The following is a 15,358-nucleotide window of genomic DNA, read 5'->3' as shown; positions in this document are numbered from 1 at the left end:
AGGTATTACTATGGTCAAGGATTTTCTTATGACATATAGTAAATATGATAACTGTTTTACAGATCTTCTATGCATGTTTTTAGAAATAGGATTAGACAACAATGTTTTCAAGTTTAAGAGTGAACTATTTCTACAGGAGGTTGGCGTAGCTATGGGCACTCCTTGCACCAATAGCTAAGCCAACATGGTTATGGCTCAGAGGGAGTCTACGTTTATTCTGCGATCCAATAATCATACACAGCACCTTAAGATTTATAGAAGGTTTGTAGATGATTTATTTTTGGTCTGGGGGATACTGAAGCACAACTCTCTTCCTTTATTCACTATTTAGAGTGAACTGCCTCCTTTTTGAGGTTTACTTATACATTTTCCAGTGATATAATAGACTTCCTTGATGCATTCATAAGGATCTTGTATGTAAGTTTACAACTACACTCTGTATGAAGCCTTGCAGAAAAAATACTTTGTTACAATGGGATAGTATGCACTCTGAGTTTATTTTTAAGAATATTGTTAAAGGCCAGAGTGGGAGAATGTCTAGATTAAACAGTAATGATGCTATTTTTCAAGATGATATTTCTACGTTAGGACAGGAACTTTATGAGAGGGGGTACAAAAGAAGGGAAATTGATGGTATAATTAATGAGAGTTTTAATTTGAGGAAGGATAGGTCACAGCCACACTTCTCAGATAAATCCTATAAGGTCACTACTGTCCATAAGGATGATGGGTCTAGGAAATGAAATGTTCCCATCTCCCTTTATGATACAAGTGATGTGAATGATATTTTGAATATCATTAGGACTAACTGGTCAATTTTACATCTTGATGACCAGGTTAGGTCAGTGGTGGGTGATGTCTAATTTTATTTTTAAAAATAAAAAATCTTTAAAAAAGCAGCTTTGTTACAAAAGGCATATAAATGCAAATATGAGAAGAGTGAAGAGTTCTATTGGAATGCATTACTGTCAGAACTGTAACTTTTGTCCCTACATTGATCTGTCTACATCCTTTGTGCACCTTGTAACACAATTTGTCTTTAAAATTAATACTGATGTGAATTGTTGTACCAGGAATGTCATACATCTTGCCTGCTGCAGGGTATGCACAAGTTTCTATGTTGGTAAAACTAATATACCGCTGATGGAACGTATAAGGTAACATGTCTATTGTATAAATAGTGGTGACACATGTAATGCATTAGCTAAACATTTTACAGAGCATGATGACAGACATTGTTTTGGATTTGGGGTGATAGAAGTGGTTACTATTAATGAGTGAAGAGGTGATTTTATAAATTTCACTGAAAGCCATGAACTTTACCGGATAATAAAATTGCAGGCTGACAAGTATCCAGGCTTAACTGGCAAGGTTTTGGTTAAGCCCTCATTAAAGGCAAGGGCTCTCTTTAAGTGATTTTAATATTTGATTATTGCTGAAATTTTATCAGTTCATTTAAACTTGTTTAGTAATTATTTATGTATAAGAGGAAACTGTTTTTAGTTAGTGTATGGCCTGATGAAACACATTTTATTGTGTGAAAGTGCTTACCGTTTCTACAATAAATTTATATTGATTTAATCAAGTGCATCTTCTGCTGTGTTTCTGTGCCTTGCTGTACACGTTTGATATACCTTGTTGGTTTGAAGGCACAGTTAATTCCTAGGGGGTTATTTTGCTGTTTTATATTTCTGCCATCCTTTTCATGCCTTTTCTCTATCCTGCATTAAAATTCAACTGTTTTTGGATAGCCAAACTGCATTATTTGTTTTTAGTCTCTTCTTTCTAGGAGATTCAATGCTATTTAGGACATTTAGAAAAGTTGTATTGAATTCATTTACAACATCATCTAAGGGGAGGATTTTTAGGAAGTTCCAATTAATAGATGTAAGTGTAGTAATGAACATTTCTGGGTTAAACTTGGAAAGGTTGCGTGTTGTTTTATAAATATGCTGTTTAACTGGATGTGTGAGATGTCTGGTCATATAGACTGGGAGGTGATCACTGAGAGATTCTGACATTGTAGATGTGGTGGAGTATTTGCCAGGGTCGGATACTAGAATCCAGTTTAATAGGGAATTTGATGTCTTGCTATAATGTGTGGGGCTATTAATTAGTTGTGTGAAACCATATAAGTTCATACTAGACGTAGAGGAGTTAGAGTTTATGTGCAACCAATTGACATTCACACCATCTAGTAATATTGTCACCAGGAGGGATGTAAATAGATGCCATCCCCATTCCCAATCAATGTTTTGGAGATATGCTATTTTAAGTTAGGGCACAGTCAGAGTCATACTCCATTAGCGAAAAAAAAAAAGTAACTAACATTAGCTTAATAAAACTGAATAGCCCTGGGTGACATGCAAGGCAAGTCACCTGAAGCTAGCCCCTGTCTTAGTATTAGTTAGATTTTCTGAAGTTGCACAAGTTTGAGAGCTAGTTATAAAAAAATCACTTAAGCTGTTAATGCTTAAGAATCATCATATCAAACATAAATAAAGTTTTCTTGGGGTGTTGATTTTCATCCTCATAGCTCCACATTCAGCAGCAAATCACAATAGTACTTGCTGTAAATCAGTCAATTTAGACTAGAAGGGCAACATCATTTGGAGACAACAAAGATACTAACCTAACTTCCCCATATGAGTTATCTCCACACCTTGGTTGTTGTTTGATATCCTGTACATGAAAATTATGGAGGTCAGAGAAGACATATTCTTGCATGCAGCCACCTTAAATGTATCTAATGTAATAGTAAGAATACAGACATAACTCTCTGTCATCAAATACAGGAACTGAATGTCACAGAACAGTAATGCTGGGACCTTATACTGTTGCAGAGTCTCCTAGAGGACATCCCAAATATAGACTAAAATGCCTTTTCTGTGTTCACAAAACATGTAGTCATTACAGTCAAAACCACTGAAGTTTATAAGATGTGTAGTAGGGCAAAGAGCTGATATAGTGGCCATAACATCCAGAATAATTAATCACAGGCTTGTGTTTTGGATGAAGTCACCTTTAGGGATATGGCATAATCTCACCAAATGAGGTTAAGGTGTATGACCTCTCTGTAACAGCAACTCATCTACTTGTCCACCATTTTTTTAAATGAGGACCAGTACTTCAATTTGACTATCCAAATGCATTTCCTGTGCCTTCATCACAACATTAAAGAGCATCCTTAATATGCCAGTTTCTTGAACAATCCGTGGTAGAGCAGAAGTTCATAAACAATTTTCCTCTTGGGTTCCTATCAGGAGGCTATTTATCCTGTTTTCTCCCTTCCAGGTGTCTCCACCATTCTCCACAAGAGGACTTATGCCTCCCAGTAGAATTATTGTCAGTGTGTGGTAACCTATCAGGCACCACAGTCATAGTCTCTAAGGGTGAATAATCTAAATTGCTGGTAAGCAGGTATGCATGTATATCTGTTAGAGATTTCCTTTTTGAAACTTGCAGTTGTATTGAGTTGCTTTTTCAATTATTGGCACAAACTGCAAGTGTATTGATGCAGTTAAGTACTTGGAAGTATCCGCAAGCCAACCTAAATCCTCTGCCAGTGGTAATGTCCTCAGTAGGACAGAGAGATCATCTCAATTTCAGACATCTGGTTCCAGAACCAATGCTGAGTGTAGAAGTATGAGCAGTTAAATGTAGCGTGTGTGTACACTTCTTTCTCCCACTCAAGCTCTGGGTTCTTTCCTAACAATTGATTAAAATCCACTATTCCCCAAGGCTTTTTCCATTGCTAGAGTCTTGGTCTTCATAATCCATCCAACTATTGCCTGACACTTGATGGACATTGTATATCACTTTCAAAAGATTATGCCTTCACACTTTACCATGCAGCTTTTTGGGCTCAGCTTAGCAGATGTATGTGCATTGACTTGCCACCAGATGGTAACATGAGATATCACCACCTACCATAATTCAAGGTTCCTTTAACTCTTTTCCAGGTGAGATTCTATGATCTCCCCTCCTATTCAGTATATTTGTCAATAATTTTCATAACATTCTTACCAATAGTACTGTCATCCAATATGCAGATGACTCAACTATCATCTGTGCCTCTAAATCTGCCACTGTATTACAATGTCTTACCCAAGAAGCATTTACCGCCACTGAATCATGGATTTCTCAGAACCATCTCACCCTTAACCCCAATAAAACAAGCTCCTAATATTTACCCCCTCAAAATTGAGGCCTGTTGACAAGTCACTATTCACTGTTCATTCCCATAACAACACTATCACTGAAGTTGTCCCTAGCACCAAATTGCTAGGTGTCATCATTGATGACAAATTAACTTTTGACCTTCACATCCACAGCAACATCAAAATAAAACATCAAAAGCTAGGTGTCCTCTATAGGCACAACTATTTCCTTAACCCCTCCATAAAAAAGGTTTTGGCCTCACCCTTCCTGCTACCAACTCTTCTATATGGTGCCCCCATCCTCACCAATCTACAATCCTCCTTAAACAAAGTTGCTAAATTTGTTACAAATGCAACATTTTCCACCCATCTCTGCATCAACTAAATTGGCTAGAATCCCCTCACCATCTTACTTATCTACAACTAACTACAGCCCACAAGATAATCTACCAACTAGAAACCTGCCCTTCACTCCATACTGACCATGTACCATCCTAATTGCTACCTCAGATCTGAAAACCAAATCCTGCTGTCTGTCGAGAAACCCAAGCTCTCACCCAGCCAAATACTGTATTCACATGCTGTCTCCAAGTTATGGAACAATCTCCCTTCCTCACTCAGGACTATCAGCAATCCTGCCTCCTTTAAAAAAGTACTCAAACTATATCTCTCCTCTCACTGGCTATGCTCCTGCATCCCAATAAATAACCCCAACTCCTAACCTTTCTCTCCAGAGCCTCAACCTTAACCACTCAACTACAAATATCTCCTCTCCTCCTCTATACAATACTGACTCCTTACTGTCACCTTAACTTGACCCTTCCTCCTTAGCCCTTCTGTCACCTCCTCTCTACCCTGAAATCAACTCTACCCTGATAAGAACTCTGCAGATATATACTAATGTGTTAGTTCGAATGCAAGCCATTTTTACTTGCATATTTATAACTGATTGAAACATTATCACTCTTGTTGCTATAACTTTCTTTAAATTTGAAAATACTGCTCTAAATATTTTGTTCTATGTAGTAACATTTTTACTTTTTATATATAATTAAACATCATTTGCATGTAGTTAATGAAAGTAAAAGTACTGCTCATAATACTTTGTTTTATGTATTAACATTTTTACTTTTGTATGTAATTAATGTGGAGCTTTTCTCCTTGGGCCTCCACTGAAAATGGGCTCTTTCTAGGCCCAGTGGACTTTCCAGATTAACAAATGCAATAAATAAATAAATAAATAAATACATCTCTTAACTGAACCATTATGGGGATCACATTTTGGATCCATTTCTGTCTGGCCACTCCTCTTAATCCAGTTTGTGAAAGTTGACCCAGCCAGGAGAATAAAGCTCCAGAGAACATAGTCCTAAGAACCATAGTGGCATGCAAACTGCCTAGGAAGGAGATTATGTACCGCATATATGCTTGCAAAGCCCTAATATTACCCAGATGTTGTTTAATATTTGGTTTATTTAAAGGATGTGCATATGACTTCTATCCTGGAAAATGCAATATATATTTAGAACATACCTGATGAGTTGTACTCCTAGATAAGCGTGTATGGATGTAAGTCTGTAAACACAGAGCTGTTTAAAAAAACTCCACAATATCTGTTTTATGTAAATGGTTAAGTATATGACTTATCTTTAGAATGTCAAATGCAGTATGTGTTCAGAAAATAACTTCTTCTCTTCAAGACGGAAAATGCAATATTTGCTGAGAGCATATCTGATTTTAAATGGCATTACATTAGAAATAGAATTAGGAATTAAATGCATTTATTTATAACTTTGACACTTCTGTTACTGAAAAGACTGCCAGCATTAAATTCCCACTGATGGCAGAAGCAAAATGGTTTCTGTAGCTTAACCATTTAACTGTTTTGAAGTCTTTACATTTCATTTACAATCTAAGTACATTGAACACCTAGTTCTCTAACTATACTTCCCAAAGAATGTTACTAAGAAATATCTAATAATGCCAATGATATTATGTCATGGTTCTACATTCTGTCATTGAACTTATGGTTCACCGAACTGTAAATAACTAAACTCAGTCAGCCAAAACCACTTTGTTGTGAAAGTACACTATATTGAACTTTATTTAATTGACATACATACTCTTTTGCTGGTAGCGGGAGATGGAAAGGTATATTTCATTTTTTGTGACTTTTGGTATGCCGTACCAGTCCTGAAGCATGATGGATATGTTGATAGTGTCATCTGTCTTCAGGATATGATGCACAAATTATTGTGCCACTTGTAGCTTTGAGATGGAGATTGCACTACAGTAAGGATAGGGAAATCTACCCTTGCTGTCACTGTAGTGCGATCTCGGAGTTGGTATATATAATGTGCAGGGGATGTGGGGGGTGCATGAGGGTATGCCCCCCCCCCTGCAAAAATATTAGAGAATGTGTTTTGTTTCTTGTTTTATATTTTAAGTGGTTGTCCATTCGGGGATATGTCTTTCGGAAGAGTGTAATTTAGAATTTTTGAGTTTTTGGTTGACTGCATTCAGTTATTTATGGTTCAGTGAACCGTAAATTTGATGAAGGAACATAGACCCTATGTCACATATACGTGGGCCAAATGATGGCCTGCATAATCCTAACTGTGTACTGATCTACAATGCTCCTTAGTATTTGCTTGTATAAAAGACATAGCTATAGCTTCCTTTCTGAGTAGGAAATACACTATATGCGTCAGGGTGTGCATAGGTTATGCTACATTCTGTATCATCTAAACAGGCACAATATGATTTCTTCTGTCACAGAAATTAAGCTACTACCAACTGCCCACTGAACACAACTGGAAGGCTTGGCTCAAATTCCTTTTTCTACATTCAAGATGAGATTCTGTGTTTGTTTGTCAAAACTATTAGCTCAAAGAATGTTTGATGTCAGAATTACTAGCTCAAAAAGGTCTGATTTACTCATGACTTCTGCCTTGTTCCTATATCATGATTGAAAATGCTCTAAAGACTAGCCCACTTTCTAATTATCAAAGAATAAATACAATAAATAAAACTAAATAAATTAGCTTTTAAGTGCATAGTGAGTGGCATGCTTGGTTTGTGGAATGTCCAGTGTCAACTTTCTTTGAATATGTATTTACCTTTTTCAGGAAACCTGACAATTTCTTTTAGAAGGACTTCAGCAGTATTTAGGAAAGTCATAACCATTTCCCATCATTAACAGCATTTTAGGTGGCACTGATTTATAAACAGAATTTTGCCTAGGGAGCCCAGATCATATGAGTTGTGTGAGCGCAGTGCTTAAGTTTTTAGCAGCATCTTGGATAGAAAAGACTCAGGAGAAAATCACTTGTCTGCTCAATGTTCATGTTGGTGACATTATGGTTACAGAAAACTGCTGTACATTATTTCAGTAATTCTTAAGTGTGCCCGCACCAATTAGAATGATCTTTTCTGACACTGATGGAATTTAAAGTTTGCCCCTTTAGACAAGCTCTCATCTGTTGTATTAGCTTGGCATTTACTTGTTCAGTGGCTGCAAAAGAAGATCTCTTGTTTTGGACATCATTTTAAGATAATGATTCTGATCACCATTTCCTTGTCCTTTAATTTCATACACAAATTCTAGTGATAAACCTTAGCTATTTCTTCATCTTGTTCTGCTCTTGCTTACCATCTCACCAACCTCAGGAAGTTTCTGCAATATTTCCTTATTCTTAAAGACTTCACCTTAGATTGTATGTCTTAGGTGTATGGTACATGTTGGCTGCCAAAGTTGTTGGGCTCTCCAGGTAGTAGTTAGCTGTAACAATCTCCTCCATTTTGGGGTATAACTGCAACCTGTAAGTATTTAAATACTCCATAGACTTGTTGCATGCATAGCTGTAATAAATGCAGTTCTGGTTCTCTGCACATCCAAAAATTACCATTGTCTTGTCAATATTAATTGATTGCTTCAGCAATAAAGACTAGCAGATCTGTACATTATCTCTGATGGGGAAAAAATAATATTTCTCATGTTGTTTGATATCCTACCCACAATTATAAATTTCAGTCTTTCACACTAATTAGACTCTTTAAAGTCCACCCCCCAGAATTAAGGTTTAATGTATTACTATTCTCCCTGACCTGACATTAGCATATAGCAGGTAGACCTCCATCTGTGTATCTGTTCCTTTCTTGAATCATCATTTTGGCTTCCCACACATCCATAGTCTGACCTCATTGATTTTATTGCACCTTATTTAGGATGCCTGCTGATTTCATTCAGAAAGTAAATGTGTACTCTAAATGTAAGTGAGCTACCTCAGTGCAATAAAGGCAGAGCATTTGCTTGTGCTTCTGGTGACCCATGTTTGGGATTGTACTCATGTCACCAGTTGGACTAGCAGAGGGGATAAGATGAAGTGGCTGATGTCCTGCTCTCCTATACTGGTAGCAGGTGAGGCAGAAACAAGCTGCTTGTGTGACCTCTGGTGGAGACCAGGACCCTCACAGGACATCCCCTTACACAAAAGGGGAGGTGATGATGTATTGACATCATTGTATTAACCATCTTTAAAGCTAGGGCACTTGCTGGCTGCCACAGAAATTATGGCTTCTGGGCTCTGCAGTCATTGACACTCATTGATTCTTTCACTCCCTGGAGTATTAACACTGAGTGCCACTGAGGTTAACTTCCCAAAGAATCAGGGGGTCTACCTAGCAAAAGGTCACATCCAGAAGAACTACATTTGGGAATTACTGCGTGGTTTAGCATGGGCAAGCACAGAAGCCAGGGAGAAACACCCTGAGGGTGTGTGGGATGGGGCGGTTAGAAAAAAAGAATCTTCCTTTTAATGACTGACGTTGTTTGGCTATTGTTCGAGGTGTTATAATTGACTGTTACTGAAGCCATTTTGAGTACAGCTATTACTTATTTGTTCTGCTCCTGGACAGTTTGCAGTGCTACACTTTATATTTGTATTGCTTTCTCTTATCAACTGTCTGTGTGACAATTTTAATTATTGTTTTGAAACCAATTACTAAAGGATGACCTACGTGCATGCTATTAAAACTTTATATCTGTACTGTGTACTCATTTAAGTGACTCCCTGCTAAATTTATTATATACATAGATTAATACATGCATACAAATATTCGAGGCCAAGGCAATAATACTCTTCTTGCCTGCAATATACCAAAACAGTCATTCCCATAATAAGTGCCCAGGTTGTTCTCAAAAATATTTAAACTAGTACTTTCTTTAATGTAATTGGTAGTCTATCCTATGCATCAGTTTCTATCTCAGAGAACCAATTAGTACACCTCTAATTCCTATGTAATCTTGTACATAGGTTGTCTGATGATTTTATACAACTTTTTGATAACCGGTCCGGAAGCATTCCTAAAGGTAGTTGTCTCTAAATGCCCAATATACCTAAATAAGGTCTTGTCTTTGACATCTGTATGAGAGACTGTGCATGTTAAGATATTTTAGTCTTTCATAATAACTTAGATTTTGACATTATTGGAGGACCGCGTATATTTTTGCTGTACTCTTTCCAATTTATTTATGTTTGTTGTCTTACAAGGTTTCCATACTGTTATTCCATACTCAAGTTTGAGTCTAATGTAACTAACAAACAAAGATTTTAGCATTTCTGATTTTCTAGAGTTTATAAAACTTTTCATACAACCTAGTTTTATAACTGCATGATTAGAAAAATACAAAGCTGGGTCTACCCATATAACCAGGTCCTAAATGAATCTACAATTTCAACACTATGTGCTGTATTAAATATTCATCTTTCAATCTATGTCTCACAAATCTCATATGCTTAGTTTTTGATGTATTTATCAACATAGTATTCTTCTGTTCCCAAATGGTCAATTTAATCAAGTTCTTTTGCATACATACCCTATTTGTATCATAATTAATCATTTTACCCATTTTACAGTTATCTGTAAACAGACTGTAGAATGCTGAAGATGAAAAAGATAAATCCAAAAGATATAACTTAAACAAGTATGGGCCTAGGATAGATCACCGTTGGACATCCTGACTTTAACCTACAATTTCAACTGTTCAATTACTGTATGCTTCTCATATCTTATTTGTAAGATGTGCAGCTGTCCATCTTATCAAGATTACACCAATACCTAGTTGTTCTAATTTATTTATCAGTGTTTTGTGTATGACCCTATCCAATGCTGAAGTTAAGTCTATATAAATTACATCACAGAATAATTTTATCATTTATCACCCTTATTATATTGTTATAGAATAGCGTGTTACCAGTAGTTATAGATCTGTTTTAACATATGCATGCTGGTATATAGTTTCAAGTCCCAAACTTTCCAAATTTGACAATAATTAATCCAAAATAATCTTCTCCATTATTTTTATTCCTCATGAAAGTAAAGTTATGAGTCTGCATGACTCTGGGTTCATTCTACTTTCCCTTAAAGATAGGTTCAACAAGTGCATGCCTCCAGTCTTGAGGAAACTCCTCACTCTTAAATGACCTAGTGAATAACAGATATAATGGTAGCAGAAGTTCATTCTGAAGTATTCTGAGATCATTATTACTAATTCCATCTCCTCCCTCTGGTTTGCTTGTGTTCAGTTTGCAAAGTTCATTTTCAATATAATCTAATGTAATTTCAGTATCTGAAATTACCTGGATATTACTAAGAAAATCTATCACCCCTTGGTGGAATCAAACTGCTTTGGATAATAGGTTCATAGGTTCACAGGTGGTTACTAGGCTATTGGCTCTAGGGCCTAAATAAGCCTAGCCATGTTATATCCTTATTTCCTTATTGACCAAGTTGTATGGTCTATATTTGCAGCGTGAGTCTATGATCAACACCAACTGCCCTTATCCAAGAGGGACATAGGTGACACACCCAGAGTAAATTTATAGTTTCACATCCAGTTGTCTAAGTTAAGCTTAAATAGGGTCCTTGAGGAGCTCTGTTTTATGTGAATTGGGAGTTTGCTCCAGAAGACTGGCAATCTCTGGGAGACATATCTTTCTCTCCAGCATGTCCTGTTAATGTTGCAGGCTAGGTTAAGATCCCTAGAGTGAGTGAATCGTGTCCCATTTGACTTGCAGAATTTCCATTAGGGCATGGTCCAAGACTGCTCTGTAGGCCTCTCAACAGCCTATAAGATACAGAGTACAGTGACAGGGCCTTCAGTCTGTCCATATAGGTCATGTGTTGAAGGCCCTGAATTTTCTTGGTGAGAAACCTCTGAGATCTCTCCAGCTGCTGCAGGTTTCTGGTGAGGTACATACAGAAGGGAGCATTGTACTCTATTAGTGGTCTGATGAGGGATGAGTACAGGGGCATTATAACATTCTTAGTTCTGGATTTGTTACCCTTACTTATAAGATGTGCAACATAGAAGGCCTTTCTTACCACTGTGGATACATGTTGATCAAAACTGAGGTTGCTGTCAACCTGTGTTCCCAACTATCTCACCAGAGGGTTTGAGCTAAGGGGGGTGCTGTTAATAGTGTAACTTGCAGGGACTTCCCCTTTGCCAAAAGGGGTGATAATGCATTTTTTTGCATTTAATTTAAGTCTGTGGCTTTTGTACGAATCATTTGACTGTGTAAGCCCCTTTTGTAGTATGTCAACATCATTGGAGTGCTGAATGATTGCATCCAGTTTGCAGTCATCAGTGAACTTGGTAAGCCACAGGCCATCTATTTTCACCTGGATTTCTGAGAAATAGATTCCAAACAGTAGAGCACCCAGGACAGATCCTTGTGGAACACCACTGGTAACTGGTCTGCTGGTAGAGGTGGAATCCCTAACTTTGACTGTATGCATTCTGTCAGAGAGCCAATTTGCTACCCATCTAGTGACATATGGGTTAATTCCCAACTCTGTGGGTTTCTCAATGATGCCTGAGCATGGGATTTTGTCAAAAACCTTTGCTAAGTCAAAAAAGGGTGTTTTGCCTTCATCCAGGGATTTGATGACATTCTTGAAGAAGTCCACCAGGTTTAATGCACATGGTCTACACTTAATGAAGCCAAATGTGGTCAGGTCAAGAGTTTGAAGGTCACCTATGTCTTTGTTGATAAGGTCCATGATGATTCTCTTCATGGTCTTGCAGATAAGGCTGGCTAGACTTATGGGTGTATAGTTCCTAGGGTCGGTTGATGGACCCCCTTTGTGCAAGGGAATTACTGTTGCTGTTTTCCACTTGGTTGGGACAAAGTCAGTACTTAGATTGTGTTTGAAGAGAGTACTGAGTGGTTTCACTAGGTCCTATTTCAGGCAATTTAATAAGCAGGCTGCAAAGTTATCCGTTCCCATAGAGGCTGAGTTTTTCGCTATGGAGAGTGTGCTTATGATTTGCTCTTTGGAGATATTAGGTAGAGGACTGGTGACAGGTATGTTTTGGGATATGTTTGGTGGGGAGGGGGGGGGTGAAGTTTATGCCAAATCTGTCTGCCAGCAGGTTGGCAATGTCATCAGGGTCAGCATGAGTGGTACCATCCACTACTAGTTAGGTGCAAAGCTGGTCCTTCCCTTTTAGATTTCTGAAGTAGCTTGTGATTATCCTTAACTAGGGATGCTAGTTTAGCTTCATAATTGGCTTTAGAGGATGTTACAAGGTATCTAATTTACTTGTTCAAGCTGTGGAAGGTGTCCTTCCTCTGCTGAGTCAATTCCCTCTTATTCTTAGACATTACTTTCTTCCACTTGTTGTATAACCTATTTATGCTTGATGTCCACCAGGGAGGCTTGTTTGTTTTTGTGAGGACCTTGTTTTGATCTTTTCACGTATAGCCAAGTCTATACGTTTGGATATGTGTTTATACAGGCCATTTGTGTCCACCTGTTGTTATTGTTGACAGTGGTAGCAGGGAGTTTAAAATTATTTATACCATCGCTTAGGAAGCTATAGTTTGCTTTAGAGAAATTTTTTATCCTTTATGGTCTTGAGGGGGTCAGGTATGATCATAACTTTGAATAAGACTGATTTATGATCAGGCCTTACCAGGGAAGACAACACACGGGGAGTAGTGCAGAGACACCCTGCATTGGCAAATACTAAGTCTAGGACATTCAAGCCCCTTGTGGGGGGTGCAGACTATCTGTTCCAGAGCATTTGTATTAACAAAGTCCAGGAACCTAGATGGAAGGATAGTTGAAATCACCCATGACCAAGGTGTTTGGCTGGGGTTCCTATTACATTATCGAAGTTCTGAAACTCTGAACACCATAAGGTCGAAACCTTATGTTCGAAGTTTCAGAACTTTGATAACGTAAAAAAAAATAAAAAAAAAAGAAATAAAGTCGTGCAAGCAGGGGGGCAAGCCCCCCTGCACCCTCCACACCCCTCGCTCTTTAAATATAACAACTCAAAGATCGCAATACAGTGCGGAAAGGAAAGATTTCCCTTTACCGCATTGTAATGCGATCTCGGAGTTGGTATATTTAAAGAGCGGGGGGGGGTGCAGGGGGGCTTGCCCCTGATTACAACAGTTACTTTCTCTTTGTTGTTTTTTATTTTTTTTTTTCGTTGTTCGAAATTATAAAACTTCGAACATACAAGTTCAATCTTGTAGTGTTCGAAGTTTTATAGTTTCGACAATGTAATAGAAACCCTGTTTGGCTGTACAGCGAATGACTCAAGTAGGTCCTGGTAGGCATAGTAGTTCTCATGGTTCATGGTGGGGACCTATAGCTAACAATGATATGGAAGAAGGTTTTACCTACAGTTAGTTGGACTTGGAGTAGCTCTAGGAAGTCATACTGTTTGACCAGCCTTGAGGTGTATTTCTCTTTAATGAAGATGAATACACCTGTCATTGGTTCTTTCATGCTCGTTTTGAGGTCTGAACATATGGAAGGCATTGTAGCCTTGCATGGCAGGGGTGCTATCTGTGGCCTTGAACCATGTCTCTGTGACTGCACAGACATTGGAATCTTCCAAGGTAAGGAGTGCTTCCTGTGAGTGCAGTTTCCAATTTAGACTCCTAGCATCAAGCAGCACAACCCTGAGTTTGTTTCTAGTGGATTTCTTTATATCAGGAATTTTGTTGTTATGACATTGCCTAAAGAAGGCAATATGGGGGAGGCAAGTACCTTTGCCAGTAATCAAAAGCCAAAAGATGACAGGTGAAGACCATCTCTGGCAAAGCAGCGTGGTCTGTCTACCATATCTTCCCAGGCTGACAAATACTGGTTCCCCCCTGGAATGACACTAGAAGTTAAGCGAATTGTTGAAGTCAATCCTTTTTTGTTTATATTGAGGCATCATCCTGGGTGAAGGTAGAATGTTGCTTAAGGCTAGGGACATAGCTGCCTGTGACACATAATCTGTGAGCTCAGTCATGCCTATCTTCATATAGTCCAGCGAGGTATGTCTCACATCATTCACTGCAACATGGACTATGACAGAGTCATAACAGTACTTATTGAGAGACTTGAGTGTGTGTGGTGATCTGATGGATCCTGGAACCTGACAGGCAGCTTACTATGACCTTCTCCTTGTCCAGCCTGGTGAGGGGGACATCTGTGTGTTTCACTATGGAGTCACTTATGACCTAGACATTTGTTTTTGAGGTGTTTTGCCTTAGGGGATTATTAGCTGAGACACTACTATACATATTATTATGTGTAGTAGATTCTGTTCGGTCTGCAGTGTGCACAGTAGGTTTGCTTTTGGGAGCTCTCTGATCTTTAGGTAGGCTTCTAATGAGTACCTCTGTGTATGTGAATTTATGTGTTGTGAGCTTGTTATGTGCAAGTAGTTACATGTGTGTGCTGACAACTTGTTTGGTATCTGATTTGTTGTTATGTGAGAGAGTTGATTCCAAATTCATAGTATAGATACATCTCCCACAAATTGTATTTGCTTCTTTTAGGAGTAACTGATTGTCAGTATACATGAGATAATTGCTACATTGTCTCAGGATGCCCATGTCAATCAGGCTGGCTGGAGAAATGGTGGGAACTGTCCGTACATTATGCCAGGTATCTACTGTAGTAACTAGTGGGGAATGGGCTAGATGCACCAGGTTTTGCTGTAAGACTAACAAAAAAAATGGCTATTCTATGAAGAGCTAGGGGTAGGAAACTGTGTCAAAGCTTCAAAATGCACAACTGGGTTGCTCGCAGGGCATCAGTGCAATCTCTGAGCAGCTCCATTAAATTGAATGGAAACCCATGTAAACATGATGCTTAAATACAAGTGAAGTTAAATGATT

The sequence above is a fragment of the Protopterus annectens genome, chromosome 8.part0, assembly GCF_019279795.1.
Source record: "Protopterus annectens isolate FY-2018-M chromosome 8.part0, PAN1.0, whole genome shotgun sequence".
Classification (NCBI taxonomy): domain Eukaryota; kingdom Metazoa; phylum Chordata; order Ceratodontiformes; family Protopteridae; genus Protopterus; species Protopterus annectens.
The sequence above is the reverse complement of the archived record's forward strand: the minus strand, read 5'-3'. Positions refer to the sequence as shown.